The 15,020-nt window shown below is 40.1% G+C and overlaps 1 protein-coding gene across 2 annotated transcripts in view; it reads left to right on the top strand.

Annotated features, from left to right (window-relative positions):
• Window positions 1–315: 315 nt before the first annotated feature.
• NCKAP5 (NCK associated protein 5) overlaps window positions 316–15,020 on the top strand; it is a 623,862-nt gene continuing 609,157 nt past the window's right edge. For both annotated transcript variants that reach the window (XM_075117769.1, XM_048869232.2), the window contains exon 1: window positions 316–475. The gene's annotated coding sequence lies outside the window, so the exon portion shown is untranslated. The remainder of the gene's footprint in view (window positions 476–15,020) is intronic.

Below are 15,020 nucleotides of genomic sequence, written 5' to 3'. Positions count from 1 at the left end.
CTGGTGGAAAGCAAAAGACCTACAATTGTGCAAGAAACTTTAGGGCACTGAGATAAAATCCCCAAGTTTGGCTAACAAGATTATTAAATTATGCATTTTTGTAGAAGTGGAGAAACCAAACAAAGAGCTCTCCTAAGGTCCAGTCAGAAGCAACGATGACACTTTTAGCACTACCTTAAAAGAGACAAAGCAGGGAGTGTGTTTGTTAGGGTGTCAGTTTTCTACTCGTGGCTCTTTAAACCATGTAAGTTTGGCAGCTTGCCCTATGTGGTGCTGCATACAAATATTGACAGAACACAGTGGTATTTGTTAAACCCGTTCTTGAGAAGCGAGTGATTAAAACTCTGAAGGAAGATCTGAGAACCTCAGACATTTTTTGTCCTCAATAAAGTTATAACATTTACAGAATGAAAGAGAAAATACTGAGTTTGGTAAATTGAAAACATTGACCTTCAATTTCTGCTTTGCCTTGTAGGTAAGGACAGACTTTTGTTTCTTTTAAATCTTTTTATAAAAAAAAGCTTACATTTAGCACACTGAAAGGTGCTGTTAGCACTTTTAATTTAATCCTGTGATTTGGGACGAAGCTGTGAGACAGTATGTGTAAACAGAAGATGTTACCTAGTAACTACGTACCATCAGCATTCATGTTACCTTTTTCTCGGTACTGTTCCAGTGTCTTAAAGGTGCTTGAATCTTTACAGACATCTTTATATACATTTATAGTTTAATGTCTGGTACTTTCCTGACAAGTTCCCAGCTGCATTCTCTCTAGTTGTATTAATAGGGGGATTTCAGAATTTGCTGCATGTACCGTACTTTTGAAAAGTTATTCTCTCTGCTATCTAACTGATCATTGTCATTCTAGTTTTCAAATGCAAACCAAGGACTTCTAAAAATGTGTCACTTGCTCTTTCTTTTAACTGTAATGAGTTGTTTTATCTGAGAATATCGTCTTCATCTTTTCTGGTATTTTAAAAGAAACAGCTGAAGTTGCATTAATGAAAAGTGTATATTACACAATTTAAGATGTGTAAATCATAATACATCATATCTGATTTCATTTATTACATTCTGATGTATTGTAAAGATGAATGTCTTCAAGTCCCTGCAGACAGTATTGGTTTATACCCATCATTTCATCTCGGCACTTTAAATCATCTGAAATTACAGATTGATGATTCCTATTTCAACACATTGTGGTCAGTACTCTTTGGCTTCACTGTTGCTAACTATGAGCAAAGAATCTTGCACATTTCATGGTATGGAATCATATTTCAGCAATAGGGATTCGTTAAATGTGCCTTGTTAATTGTTAATGTGCAAGTAGCGCTGAGCATATGCCAAGCTGAGACTTTAAGAAAAGCTTCATGTGCCTACTGACAAAATAAATGCTGGTTAGTCTATGGAATAATAGTTTCAATGTATTTTGCAACAAACTTCAATGTATGAGTTCAGCTATCACAGGAAAATAAGTCTGGTGAAGTAAAAATCAAGTACATTCAAGAAATACATATTCAAATTCCCTACATTAAGGGCCTTGTTTTTTCAAGCTTTACTCATGAAACTAGTCCCATTGAAGTGGATGGAACTATTTATTTGGCAAGGTACAACACATCATTAATAACTACTACAGAATTGGGGTTCAAAGCATGTGTGTAAATAATAGTTATTATGGGCTATAGTGCGATGCAGAAATATATACTATTAAAAAAACCCACAAGGCCCCACATCCTGCAAAGACTAGTGCACATGTTTAACTTTAGGCAACTCTTTGCGGGATTGAGTGAAAGTCTTTTTGAAGATAAAATGCAATTGAAAAGCCTTGAGAGAGATGGAAGGGTCGGTGGGGGAATGGATCAGCAGCTCATTTTTTAAAACAAAAACCCAAACCCACCTCTGGTAGCACCAGCATACCCAGATCTCTAATACCACAGCAAAAGCCACTACATGCTGCCATCTTCCATATTTACCCACCTCCCTAGAGTCTACTGAGATGCTAAATATGATTATGGTTATTGTTAAAGGACAAATTGAAAAAGCAACTTTTTAGGGGGGTTATGAAGGATAGTTAGGAAAGATGCTGAGAAGCTAGTACATGGATCCTGAAAAATGGGTTAATTCCTCTGACACTTGGATTGTCATTATTCTCTTTACTAGGAGTCTCAGAAAAGACTTGTTTCAAACTGAGAATTTGTCCCAAAAAAAGAGGCTTGATCCAGTTAGCATAAACCAAGAACTGAATTTAGCCCTTTCTATGTAAATGTTTTTCTTGTCCTGGACTTTTCTGTAAATTTCCCTTACACATATGAAGTCATTGGTGTCTCTGGCTTTGATTCTGTATACTATATTTTTTCCTTCAAGGGGAAAACAGAAAGAGTTGGTTAGACAGTGTAGAGACAAACAGGTAAGAGAGATATATTGCTACTTCTACATTCCCTGCTCTACCTTCATATTATACTAGCCATTGGCCATGGTATTAGTATCAGAGATCAGAGCCCCTGTCAAGGTTCCTCCCCCACTCTGAACTCTAGGGTACAGATGTGGGGACCTGCATGAAAAACCTCCTAAGCTTATCTTTACCAGCTTAGGTCAAAACTTCCCCAAGGTACAAAATATTCCACCCGTTGTCCTTGGATTGGCTGCTACCACCACCAAACTAATACTGGTTACTGGGGAAGAGCTGTTTGGACGCGTCTTTCCCCCCAAAATACTTCCCAAAACCTTGCACCCCACTTCCTGGACAAGGTTTGGTAAAAAGCCTCACCAATTTGCCTAGGTGACTACAGACCCAGACCCTTGGATCTTAAGAACAATGAACAATCCTCCCAACACTTGCACCCCCCCCTTTCCTGGGAAATGTTGGATAAAAAGCCTCACCAATTTGCATAGGTGACCACAGACCCAAACCCCTGGATCTGAGAACAATGAAAAAGCATTCAGTTTTCTTACAAGAAGACTTTTAATAAAAATAGAAGTAAATAGAAATAAAGAAATCCCCCCTGTAAAATCAGGATGGTAGATATCTTACAGGGTAATTAGATTCAAAAACATAGAGAACCCCTCTAGGCAAAACTTAAGTTACAAAAAAGATACACAGACAGAAATAGTTATTCTATTCAGCACAGTTCTTTTCTCAGCCATTTAAAGAAATCATAATCTAACACGTACCTAGCTAGATTACTTACTAAAGGTTCTAAGACTCCATTCCTGGTCTATCCCCAGCCAAGACAGAATATAGACAGACACACAGACCCTTTGTTTCTCTCCCTCCTCCCAGCTTTTGAAAGTATCTTGTCTCCTCATTGGTCATTTTGGTCAGGTGCCAGCGAGGTTACCTTTAGCTTCTTAACCCTTTACAGGTGAGAGGAGCTTTCCCCTGGCCAGGAGGGATTTCAAAGGGGTTTACCCTTCCCTTTATATTTATGACAGCCCCATTGTACTGTGTACTGTACAAATACAAAGTGCAAGTCAGTCCCTGCTCTGAAGAGCTTACAGTCTAAACTTATTCTGAACTCAAGAGTGCATGTTGTAATTTTGAGGGGGACACAGTGTAACTTTGTGCATAACTTAGGCGCTGAATCCCTGCTTTACATGCAAAACACAGCTCATCCTTAACTATGGAGTCATGATTGGCACCATCTTAATACACAAGACAGACACAGAGCAGAAGGAGAAGCAGAGGCACGAAGAGGTACAGAGAAGCAGAAGTTGGTAGATGCTAGTGTTGATCCTGCACCTCAGACTTGGTCCGACTCCAATAGGAATTTGGACTGTGGAATCAGATCTTATGTTTATAATAGCAAGCAGATGTGATCTTACTCCTTTCTGGAGCTTATCCACTACTTCTTCATGTCTTTGACAGACCAAACACGAAAGCCCTCATGTGCGAACATATCTTCCTTTCCTTTATCAAAAGACTAGAGCAATGAAAAAATGGTCACGTTGCAGCAGGACAGATGCACTGCTTTTCATAATTATGAAAAGGAAAACATGATTCAGAATCAAGAGTTATTATTTTATTTTATCATCTGTTTAGTATTTCAGTGCTGACAATATTCTTGGTATTGTACAGCACACAGATAAACAGGCCCTGCACCAAAGATCTTATGTAAAACAATGCACTATGGGCGTCATATCCCCTTCTAATGGCTGGTCCATGTTAGAGGATAAGGGTGAAATCAATGGCAAAACACACATTAACTTTGGTGAGGGAGGATTTCACCTTAACTGCTAGTAGTTCACGGAGTTGCTTCTTTAGCTCTAGTGATTGAGGCCTTTGCTTTTATTGTTGAATGTGCTAGGTTCAAAACCCTGCGGATGACTCATGCTGAAGGTCCATACACTTATAGGTGCAAAGCCAGAAAGAAATAAACTGAGATGAAATGGGAGACCCAGAAGATGATATTAACTTGGAATACATTTTGGGATTTTTTTAATGGACTTTTGTTTACTTTCTTTAGTGCTTAGGATTCTGTTTTATAACGAGGAAAGAGGATGGTGTTGAGAGCAGAAAAGCTATTGTTAGAGTAAAATTTCCCACCATAACTGGCCAGGTTTTGCTATATTTTTTTCTAAAGTAAAGGTGTAAAAATCTTTGGTGTTTGGTGAAAGATGGCAAAATTCTACTTTGTAACAAAGGCTGACTCCATGAGAATTCGATACTTCTGGAAACTCAGAATTGAAACAAAGTGCAACTGCTGAATTGTACATTCTAGAGGGATAGATTGCTAGAAAAACTTTTGGATGTGATTTCACTTACAGCACCGCTAGGATACAGCATTTCATAAAGAGAGGTTATGTGCATAGATCGCCTTAGTTGTGCACCAGTACTAACCTATAATCGACACATTGATGTATCCAACATTTTTCTTGTAAACGGAGCATTTTAGTTTTGAGTACCTCTTAGTCCCCTGACAATCCTTCTCTCTACTGAATTTTTGGTAGCTGCTTCAGATCCTCCCATATTTTTCAAATTGTTCTGTTAGGACACTGTGGCTTAGGTTGTGGTAGAAGTTATAAAGGCAAGGCAGTCACCATTTCAAATTCAGGGAACCAATGAGCACATGGCCTCCTATGGAAATACAAGCAATTTGAAATGCAGTTTTACTCCAAAAAATGGCTATATGAAATGTCGCCTCCTTTGTCTAGGCCCATCCCCGTGTGGTATTGAGTCCAAAATTCTGACTCTAGTAACACGTATATTATCACTAAGGAGCCAATATAACTATGTGAGATAAGTTTCAGAGGAACAGCCGTGTTAGTCTGTATTCGCAAAAAGAAAAGGAGTACTTGTGGCACCTTAGAGACTAATCTGATGAAGTGAGCTGTAGCTCACGAAAGCTCATGCTCAAATAAATTGGTTAGTCTCTAAGGTGCCACAAGTACTCCTTTTCTTTATGTGAGATAAAACTGTGTTCCTGTTCACACATAATCAATTACATTTCACACAGCCTAGGTGTGAATGGCAGTATCATTTGACCTATAGAACCTTTACTACTGGTAGTTCTGAGGAATAAGGAAAGAACCTGGCTTGCTTTTCATATTCAGGGTGGTTTTTCCAGAAGTCTGGAAAAATATATTTTTGGTTTTAAATGGAGCAAATTGTGTATGGAATCACAGTGAGATACAAAGGGTTTGTCTACACTAGAAAATCTTGTGGTTTAAACAATACAGGTGTACTGAAATTTCAGTATTTTCCGGTAGCAGTAACAAACACTGATGTATGAGAGGGCATATCAATTAAAGGAATGTGAAAAGCTTTGGCAATCAGTGCACATTACTGTGGTTTGCTAAACGATACTCACACTTTAATGAAATTACTGTTTTTACTCTGTGTGCCCTGCCCACACTGCCATAGTTATTTTCCTACCCAAAGCCAAAAAGTTTTTCTTTTCTCTGTGGTGGGAACCACAAAATAGGGATACAGAATCTTTTTTAAATGACTACTTCCGCGGTAACCCACATGAATGTTGGGTTTGTCACTTTATCCCAAGTGAATCCACACTCGATCTTGCAGCTGGCCACATTACGGTGAGCTTTGTTTCCCCCAGGCTTTAGCCCCGTGCCCCAGCAGGTACTGTCACACAGGGCATGTTGTGTGTGTCTTGCTCAGAGGGTCAGTAAGTTTGGCCGCCCCGATCTAAGTGATGTCTGTAGCTGCATTGCCCCAGACGGAGCCCCAGCAAAGAACTGCTACCCCCTGCCCCATGTTCTCAATGGGGAAGTAATCTGCTACTGGCCCTTACCAGATTATCTTCTCTCCATCCTCTCACCCATGCTGGCCCAGCTATGCTAGCCAGTTTGTTAAGGAGGAAGAGGCAAAGATCCACCTGTTTGTTGCTCATTACCTTCCCACCTTCATGGGAGGGGATACCAGCTGTGCCACCCCTGCTTTCTCCCCACATATCAGTAGCTGAGATATGGGAACACAATACAGGGAATTGTGTGTACATAGAATCTTACCACTCTTTTGCCCTTGTAAGGCTGTGTAAGGCCAGGCCAAAAGTTGACCCCTTGCAAATAGCAATACTTGGTTGTTGGAACAAGGAACAAAATGTGTTGTCAGCATTGTGTGCTCTTCCAGTAACGATGCTCTTAACCTGTGTGACCACTTTATGTCATGGCAAAGTATAAGGAGCAGCAGCTGTTAACTTTGAGCTGCATCTGCATTTGGAGCTGAGGGTGTGATTCCCAGCCTGAGCTAGCGTGCTAAAATAGTAGTGGCAGCCACAGCAGCGTGGGTAGCGGCAAGTGGCAGCAGAGGCTAATTGCTCTGAGGACATGGCCTACAGGGGCTGGGCAGGCGGTCAGGCCATGCCACTGCTTGCCATTGCCTGTGCTACTGTGGCTGGGCTACTATTTCTGTAGCCTTTCAGCTCAAAGAGAGCTAATGTTCTGTCTGCTCAAGCAGGCAATCACATCGTCAGCTCCAAGTATAGATGTAGCCTTGGTTTATACAGACTAGCTTTTAAGGATCAGAGGGGTTGCCATGTTAGTCTGGATCTGTAAAAGCGGCAAAGAATCCCGTGGCACCTTATCGAGTAACAGACGTATTGGAGCATAGGCTTTCGTGGGTGAATACCCACTTCGTCGGATGCATGTAGTGGAAATGCCCAGAGGCAGGTATAAATATGCAAGCAAGAATCAAGCTAGGGACAACGAGGTTAGTTCAACCAGGGGGGATGAGGCCCTCTTCTAGCAGTTGAGATGTGAACACCAAGGGAGGAGAAACTGCTTTTGTAGTTGGCGAGCCAGTCACAGTCTTTGTTTAATCCTGAGCTGATGGTGTCAAATTTTCAAATGAACTGAAGCTCAGCATTCAGAGTAGCAGCCGTGTTAGTCTGTATCTGCAAAAAGAAAAGGAGGACTTGTGGCACCGTAGAGACTAACAAATTTATTTGAGCATCAGCTTTCGTGAGCTACAGCTCACTTCATTGGATGCATGCAGTGGAAAATACAGTAGGGGGATTTTATATACACAGAGAACATGAAATAGTGGGTGTTACCATACACACTGTAACGAGAGTGATCAGGTAAGGTGAGCTATTACCAGCAGGAGTAAAACTATTTCCCCATGTTTATTTTTCCCCCCTACTGTTCCTCACACGTTCTTGTCAACTGCTGGAAATGGCCCACCTTGATTATCACTACAAAAGGTTTTTTGTTTGTTTGTTTTTCTCTCCTGCTGGTAATAGCTCAACTTACCTGATCACTCTGATTACAGTGTGTATGGTAACACCCTTGTTTCATGTTCTCTGTGTATATAAAATCCCCCTACTGTATTTTCCACTGAATGCATCCGATGAAGTGAGCTGTAGCTCACTAAAGCTGATGCTCAAATAAATTGGTTAGTCTCTAAGGTGCCACAAGTACTCCTTTTCTTGAAGCTCAGCAGTTTCTCTTTGAAGTCTGGTCCTGAAGATTTTTTGCTGCAGGATGGCTACCTTTAAATCTGCTATTGTGTGTCCAGGGAGGTTGAAGTGTTCTCCTACAGGTTTTTGTATATTGCCATTCCTAATATCTGATTTGGGTCCATTTATCCTTTTACGTAGGGCCTGTCCAGTTTGGCCGATGTACATAGCAGCGGGGCATTGCTGGCACATGATGGCGTATATTACATTGGTGGATGTGCAGGTGAATGAACCGGTGATGGTGTGGCTGATCTGGTTAGGTCCTGTGATGGTGTTGCTGGTGTAGATATGTGGGTAGAGTTGACATCGAGGTTTGTTACATGGATTGGTTCCTGAGTTAGAGTTACCTAACTATGGTGCACTATGGTGCGGTGTATAGTTGTTGGTGAGAATATGCTTCACGTTGGCGGGTTGTCTGTGCGCGAGGACTGGCCTGCTTCCCAAGGCCTGTGAAAGTGTGGGATTGTTGTCTTTTAAAAAGAGTTATTCACGTGTTAGTGCTATGGTGAAATGCACCAGCACTGTTTAGTCTCTTCTGTATTCTGCTAATTTTATCATTTGTATATAGAAAACAATGTACAATGGCTTTTAAATAAGGGCTGGGTTCTGGTTTTGAATGTGTATCTATAGCACAGGTATTTTTAAGCCCAAAGCATGGGATTTCCTGGTTTAAAAAAGCTTGTAGCAATATTGTTTTGTGTTGTAATCATACCTGATCTCACAAGCTAAATTGCGGTGGTTGTGGTCTGTAACGGGAGGTTCCAAGGATTACCTAGGATGCTAAGAGTAATGGTGTTTGCGATTCAGGGCGAGACACTTTTCCCTCCAACTCAGTGTGGTATATGGGGGCATGTATATACAGCTGTATATAAAGTATGTGTTTTAAAGTGCTTTGTGATCCTCTGGCAAGAAATGTGCAATGCAGACATAAGGTATCACAATTAATAGTAACAATTGAGTGGATATTTTATTAGCTGTAGCTCTGAACCATAGAACAATAAGAGAGCAGAAAGTGGCAAATCGCCCTGTACCCTACTTGGCTGCTGAGGAAAGCACGAACAAGAGCCATATGTGAGTAATTTTGAAACTAAGTGTCTGTAAATGGGTTCTTTGTTTATTAAAAGGAGACAGAGGGGAAAAATCTGTAGGCTAGATCTGACATGTCATGGCTTTGTGTAACACAAGGACTGTGCAGGGGTCTCATGTACTAGAAAAGGATCTTGGTAGAAGTACCCACCATTACAGGTCTCCACTAGAAGTTCTCCGAGAACACATCAAACTGAGGGGCTATAATTTCCTTCCAGCCTCATTCTTCAAGATAACCATTTCCATCTGCCTACAGGAAATTGTTAATGAGAGGCAACCCTTTCCTCTGCTTCGTGAGAGTTTTACATATTTGTACCCAGACTGAAGAAACAGTTTCTTTATTGGTAAAACTGGGGCCTACTGAGAGTGATGCTGGCCCTACCCTTCAGCAGTAGAATAGTCTGTTGAACATGACTTTCCACTTGTGATTGTTCAAAACAGCTTCCTTATGCACCCATTTAAAAAAAATCACATAGAACAAATGTGAGCCTCCCACAATATTTGCCATTTTTATGCTTTTAATTTAGTGCTCACCTTACTCACTTTGAGTAGTGCTTTCGTCTTCAAATAGACTCACTAGGGCAGATCCTCCGGTGCTGTAAATTGTCATCACTCTATTAAAATCAATTTTTGAACTTCAGTGAACTATGACAATTTTCATAATCTGAGGATCTGCCCCTCTGGTTTTAATGAGAAATAGGGTACTACTCAGTTAATATTAGGGTGTCTGACTCAAGCCACAGAGATTGTTGTTCCTTTTTTTGGGCGGGCAGGGGAGGAGGGGGTGGGGATCATGGTAGCACCAAGATCAGGGCCCCATTCAGTAGGTCCTGTACAGACACATAGGACCCATTCTGATATTCTTCCTCAATTAGTACCTCAATCCTCAAATAGTCCTGTTCATTCCAATAGCACCATTATACCTGGTGGAAGGGAATTGGAATCTGACCCATAGTTATAGATAGTCCCTGTCCCAAAGAACTTACAGTTGAAATAGACAAAATGGGCAAAGGGTCCTCAGAAAAGGAGCATTTTTGCAATTAACAGATGGTGAACAGAAATGCAGACAAGTGATTTACCCAAGATGTCACAGGGAAGCAGTGGCAGAGCCAGATACCAAACCCAGATCTTCTGAGCTCTAGTCTAGTGTCTTAATAACCACAGAACAATCCTTGCCCTGGTTGTGAAGGCTCTTAACTAATCTTTAACATGCAGGTGACAGATGTTGTCCTGGATCTTTTTAAAAAGATGAGCATGATCTTGTCTTTTGAGAGTTGGGTAGATTTTTTTTTCTTTTAGATAAGATTCATGGAAATTGCTCTGTAAAGACCTTTGCTTTCCAAAATAAGAATTTCAAGAAGGGAATGCTGGTTGCATGCTGGGTATAGCTGTATACCTCTGATTAAACCAGTCAAGCTAAAAGTAGTGGACAATGAAGTTTAAATAACCAGGACCCAGATTTCAGAGTAACAGCCGTGTTAGTCTGTATTCGCAAAAAGAAAAGGAGTACTTGTGGCACCTTAGAGACTAACCAATTTATTTGAGTATAAGCTTTCGTGAGCTACAGCTCACTTCATCGGATGCATACTGTGGAAACTGCAGAAGACATTATATACACAAAGACCATGAAACAATACCTCCTCCCACCCCACTCTTCTGCTAGTAATAGCTTATCTAAAGTGATCACTCTCCTTACAATGTGTATGATAATCAAGGTGGGCCATTTCCAGCACAAATCCAGGTTTTCTCACTCTCCGCCCCGCCCCACACAAACTCACTCTTCTGCTGGTAATAGCCCATCCAAAGTGACCACTCTCTTTACAATATGTATGATAATCACGGTGGGCCATTTCCAGCACAAATCCAGGTTTTCTCACCCCCAACCCCGTTAATGTGCTCTGTCAAGCACTTCTTTAAAGAAAAAAATGTTCATTCAGTCTGGCATTTGCCACAGTGCAAACAGCCCATATAACTTATTTTGCGCCATGGAATTCCTATTTACGCCCCGTGGTAAGTGATTAAGTAATTTGGGGTTAATTTCACCTTTGAGAAGAGATTTATGCTTTCAATTTTGGAGGGAAATGATCACAACTTTCAGGACCAGGGGTGTGTTATTCCCATTGACTTCAGTGTGGCCAGGATTTCACCGCAGATGCAAAACTAATGCCAGTCTGAGTGGATACTTACTGAAGAAACAGAATACCCCATAGCACTTGGCTGAAGACCACTCTGTCAACAAAATGAGTTTTGAGAACCAAACTCTGTGAGATCTATTGCTGAGAACACATGGTTGTTGGACTCTCCCTGCACTACTATCACCTAATATCTTTTTGCAAAGCAAAGGTGCTAAGATACTTTGGTGATGAGGTCATATAATTACCTGCATAGATCAATAGACAGTGCCATTTTGGTATCCTTTATTATGAAGAAACGTGTATAAAGCCCAAACTCTTCTGTAAATATAGTAGAGTTGTATAAACACAGAACCTACTGTTGTACTGCTACCAGTATAGAAAAATTGACAAAAAAAACTATTAATATTATTAGAACTGAATATTTGGATAAGGTTTAAAAGTAAAAGTAAGGTTTAAAAGTAAAAACTAGGTCCTCAGTTGGTGTAACTTGCCATCACTCCATCGAAGTGCGTACGGAGCAGTGCTGATTTTTCTTAACATTCTTTATTATAAAAAGGAAACCTATCTTGTAAAGAAATGAGCCACTCTTCTGGATTAGATGTATAATATTATGTGACTTTTTAAAGCAAGTCTTTTCATTGAAAAATACTGGAAGAATCTTCTGTGATAATATTTCTGACTCATCTTAAAATGTAATTTCTTTTAGCTTGGTATTCCTGTCAGAGAATTATGTACGGCACATAGGACCATCTGAGCTGTAAAATATAATGCTTTTGAAGCAATTATTTGTTTGGAATGATACAGCAGTCTTGCAGGATTGGGTCCTTACCTATACAAGTAGTCCCAGTGAAGTCAATGGATCTACCCACATGAGGAAGGGCTTTCAGCAGTGGGCCCAAATCATAGCTTTTTGGATCCATGTCACTATATGGTATCTTACTGACAATGTGACATCAGTTTGTATTAGCTCACCAGCTTCATAATGTGGTTGTGTTCCTGTTCCCCCTGAAGTTAATGGCAAAACTTCCTGGAACCCCGCTTTTGATTCACATAGATTAATTAAGAAAATGCTGTATCGACAAACCACTATACACAAAAATCCAGATTGTGGCATGAGGTTTTATCTGCATAAATTCCATTGATATTAGTAAGAGCTGAATATAAATTCTTGTTACTGAGTGAAGAGTGTTTTTCTAAATATTTGGCATAGCTTCAGTGTCCCACTGAGGTATATTCTCCAGAACTTCTACCAGTGCAGTCCAAAGCTGACCTTATTTAATAACATGGAAGATGAGAACCAATGGAGTCTCCTACAGGATCCAATTTAGAATATTCCATCTTTCTCCAAGCATATTGGCTTTTTGGATCAGGGATTCTATACACTTTGTGTGCTGCAAGCCACTTCATTAGACAGATTCTCATAGATGATTCTCATCCTCCAATGCCCCAATACTTGTTACTTAAAAAAGACAGTTCTGTTTGCCACCAAGAAGGGATCTTTGGACCGTTGTTGGACTACAATCTGAGAACTGTTGAGACAGAATATTACATATTTTGACTTGTTTCCAGAAGCTGCTTTATGTGCAGGCTTCAAGTCCTTTGCAAATGCTCACAACAAAGCTAAGTTGATAGTTTGCGTACTCCTGCTTTAGAGAGACAACAGTTCAATAATTATTCAGAAAAAATATCTGAGATTTTTGAGACGCTCTTTCATATATATTTTTAAATATAGCTACCAGTTATACAACTTGCCAGACAATAAACAACAGGAAAGTTTGTCTCCATAACCAAACTAACCAGAGTGGAAAAAGATGGAATTCTTTCAACAAAATAAATTCTGTTCTTCTCAGATGTCACGAAAATTGATGTCACTTCTAATTCTTCTGCAAAAATTGCTACAGTTTGCAGCCAGTCAATGCAGTCCTTTTCTCCCTGACCAATCTATAAAAAGACATTGTATACAAACTTCTATTTTCTGTGCCAGAAATGCATTCCTAGAATATAATGGTGGCCTTTTTGTTTTGTTTTTTGTTTAGAAATGTGGATAATACTTTCTCCATGAACTTTGATAACATTTATTTACTACTATAAACAACTAAACTGAGCTCTTTTGGCAACCCAAAGTGGAATCCCCCAGCAATAAACTTCTCATTATTTATTCTGTAAATATTATGCTGAAAATAGTCTTGCCTGACAGCTTTACATGAGTAGCATAAAGCTTCATATCTATGAATTCTAAGGGCTCTGTCTATAAAGTGAGGGAGGCTTTTAATGGACTGAACAAGAAGAACCCTTTCTAGGTTCAGATGGCAATCCAACCTTTACAAGTATGTATTATTCCGACTGACATGATTGCAGTGATTCAGACCATAAGCTCTTCTTTGCTCATGAGATCAGCTTTACTGCTGTGGTGTCCAGGAAGAGTCTGCTTCCATGGAGCTTACATCCAAGATTCTGGAAATCCCTTTCAGACTACAGGAAGTAAAAAGCCATAATTCACTGAGATGACTGTGAATGAACAGTGGTGCACACTATGAGTGTTAAGCTTACCTGATAAAATAAAAAGATTAGAAACGTTGGCATATGAGTGACAGCTCTGAGTCAGATGGACTCTACTCTTGCACAGCTATTCAACCTTCCGGCTAAACACACTCATTTTTGGTTTGTGTGTGTCTGCTCTGCTAATTGCCATTGATAGACCTATATGCAGTCAGCTGTGCCAGCCCTTGTTTGTTTAACCCAATGACTGGCTTGGTGAGTAATGCTCTATTCTCTTGTCTTCAACCATACCTACAACGCAATGCATCTCCTAAGCTGGCCATCTCTCTCTCTCAAGAAAAAGTGCATGGATGTGTCTTGCTCAGCTGGATATTTTTTTCTTTCCTTTTTTTGATTTCTTTTGTTCCCCTGGTGTCTTGCCTTTGCTCCATGGCTGCAGAGTGTACTCTTCTGGTTACTGACAGCAAGTCATGAATGCTGAAGGTGATCAATGCAGTTCAAGTTGCGTGGTTTATTTTTAATGATCTTCTCTACCATATAATGGTAAGGTATATCATTGGGTTAAAATCAGTGTGGGGGCTGGAGGAGGAAGAGAAAGACAAGACAATGCTCAGTTGCTCTGAAAATCAAACCACTTCTGCTTAGTTGCCTAAGTATGGATTTAGTCGCCTGACTTCTTTTTTCTTTTCTTTTTTTTTTTTGGCAGCAGTGCTGTGCACATACAACTCCCGTTGAAGCCAATGGCAGAGTGGGAGTGGTCAGCACCTCTGAATCTGGCCACTCAGCTCAACTTTACGTACCTAGCTTTGGCAATCTTGGCCTTCGATATTAGAGAAGGACAGCAGAAACAGTCTATGTAGATACAGTATGGTTGATGGTAATGTGTATCTAGAAATGGAAATGACCACATCTGAAGTGGAAGAAAAACATAAAGGGCTTAATGTGCTCAGATCAGAGGAATCAGATCACTTCCACCCCAGAATGCTGAAAGACATGGCCCATGAGACTTCCAGTCTGGAAGCAAGGATTTTTAATAGAACTATTTATTTGGGGGTAGTACCATATGAATGGAGAATAGTTAATGCCGTACCTATATTTAAGAAAGGGGGAAATTATAGACCCATTAGTCTGATCTCACTAGTATGCAAGGTTTTAGAACAAATTGTGAAGGAAAGAACAATTAAATTCAGAGACGTAAATGGTAAAGGGGGATGCAATGAAACATTGGTTTACAAAAGGTAGAACGTGCCAGACTGATTTCCTTCTTTGAGAACAGACTTTTTTAGACAAGAGAAATGCAGTAGATGTAATATTCTTGGACTTCAGTAAAACCTTTGACATAGTGCCAAATGGGAAATTATTAGGTAAATTAGGAAAGATGGGGATC

Source organism: Caretta caretta, chromosome 11 (genome assembly GCF_965140235.1).
Source record: "Caretta caretta isolate rCarCar2 chromosome 11, rCarCar1.hap1, whole genome shotgun sequence".
Lineage (NCBI taxonomy): Eukaryota > Metazoa > Chordata > Testudines > Cheloniidae > Caretta > Caretta caretta.
This window is presented reverse-complemented; position numbering and strand designations above follow the sequence as displayed.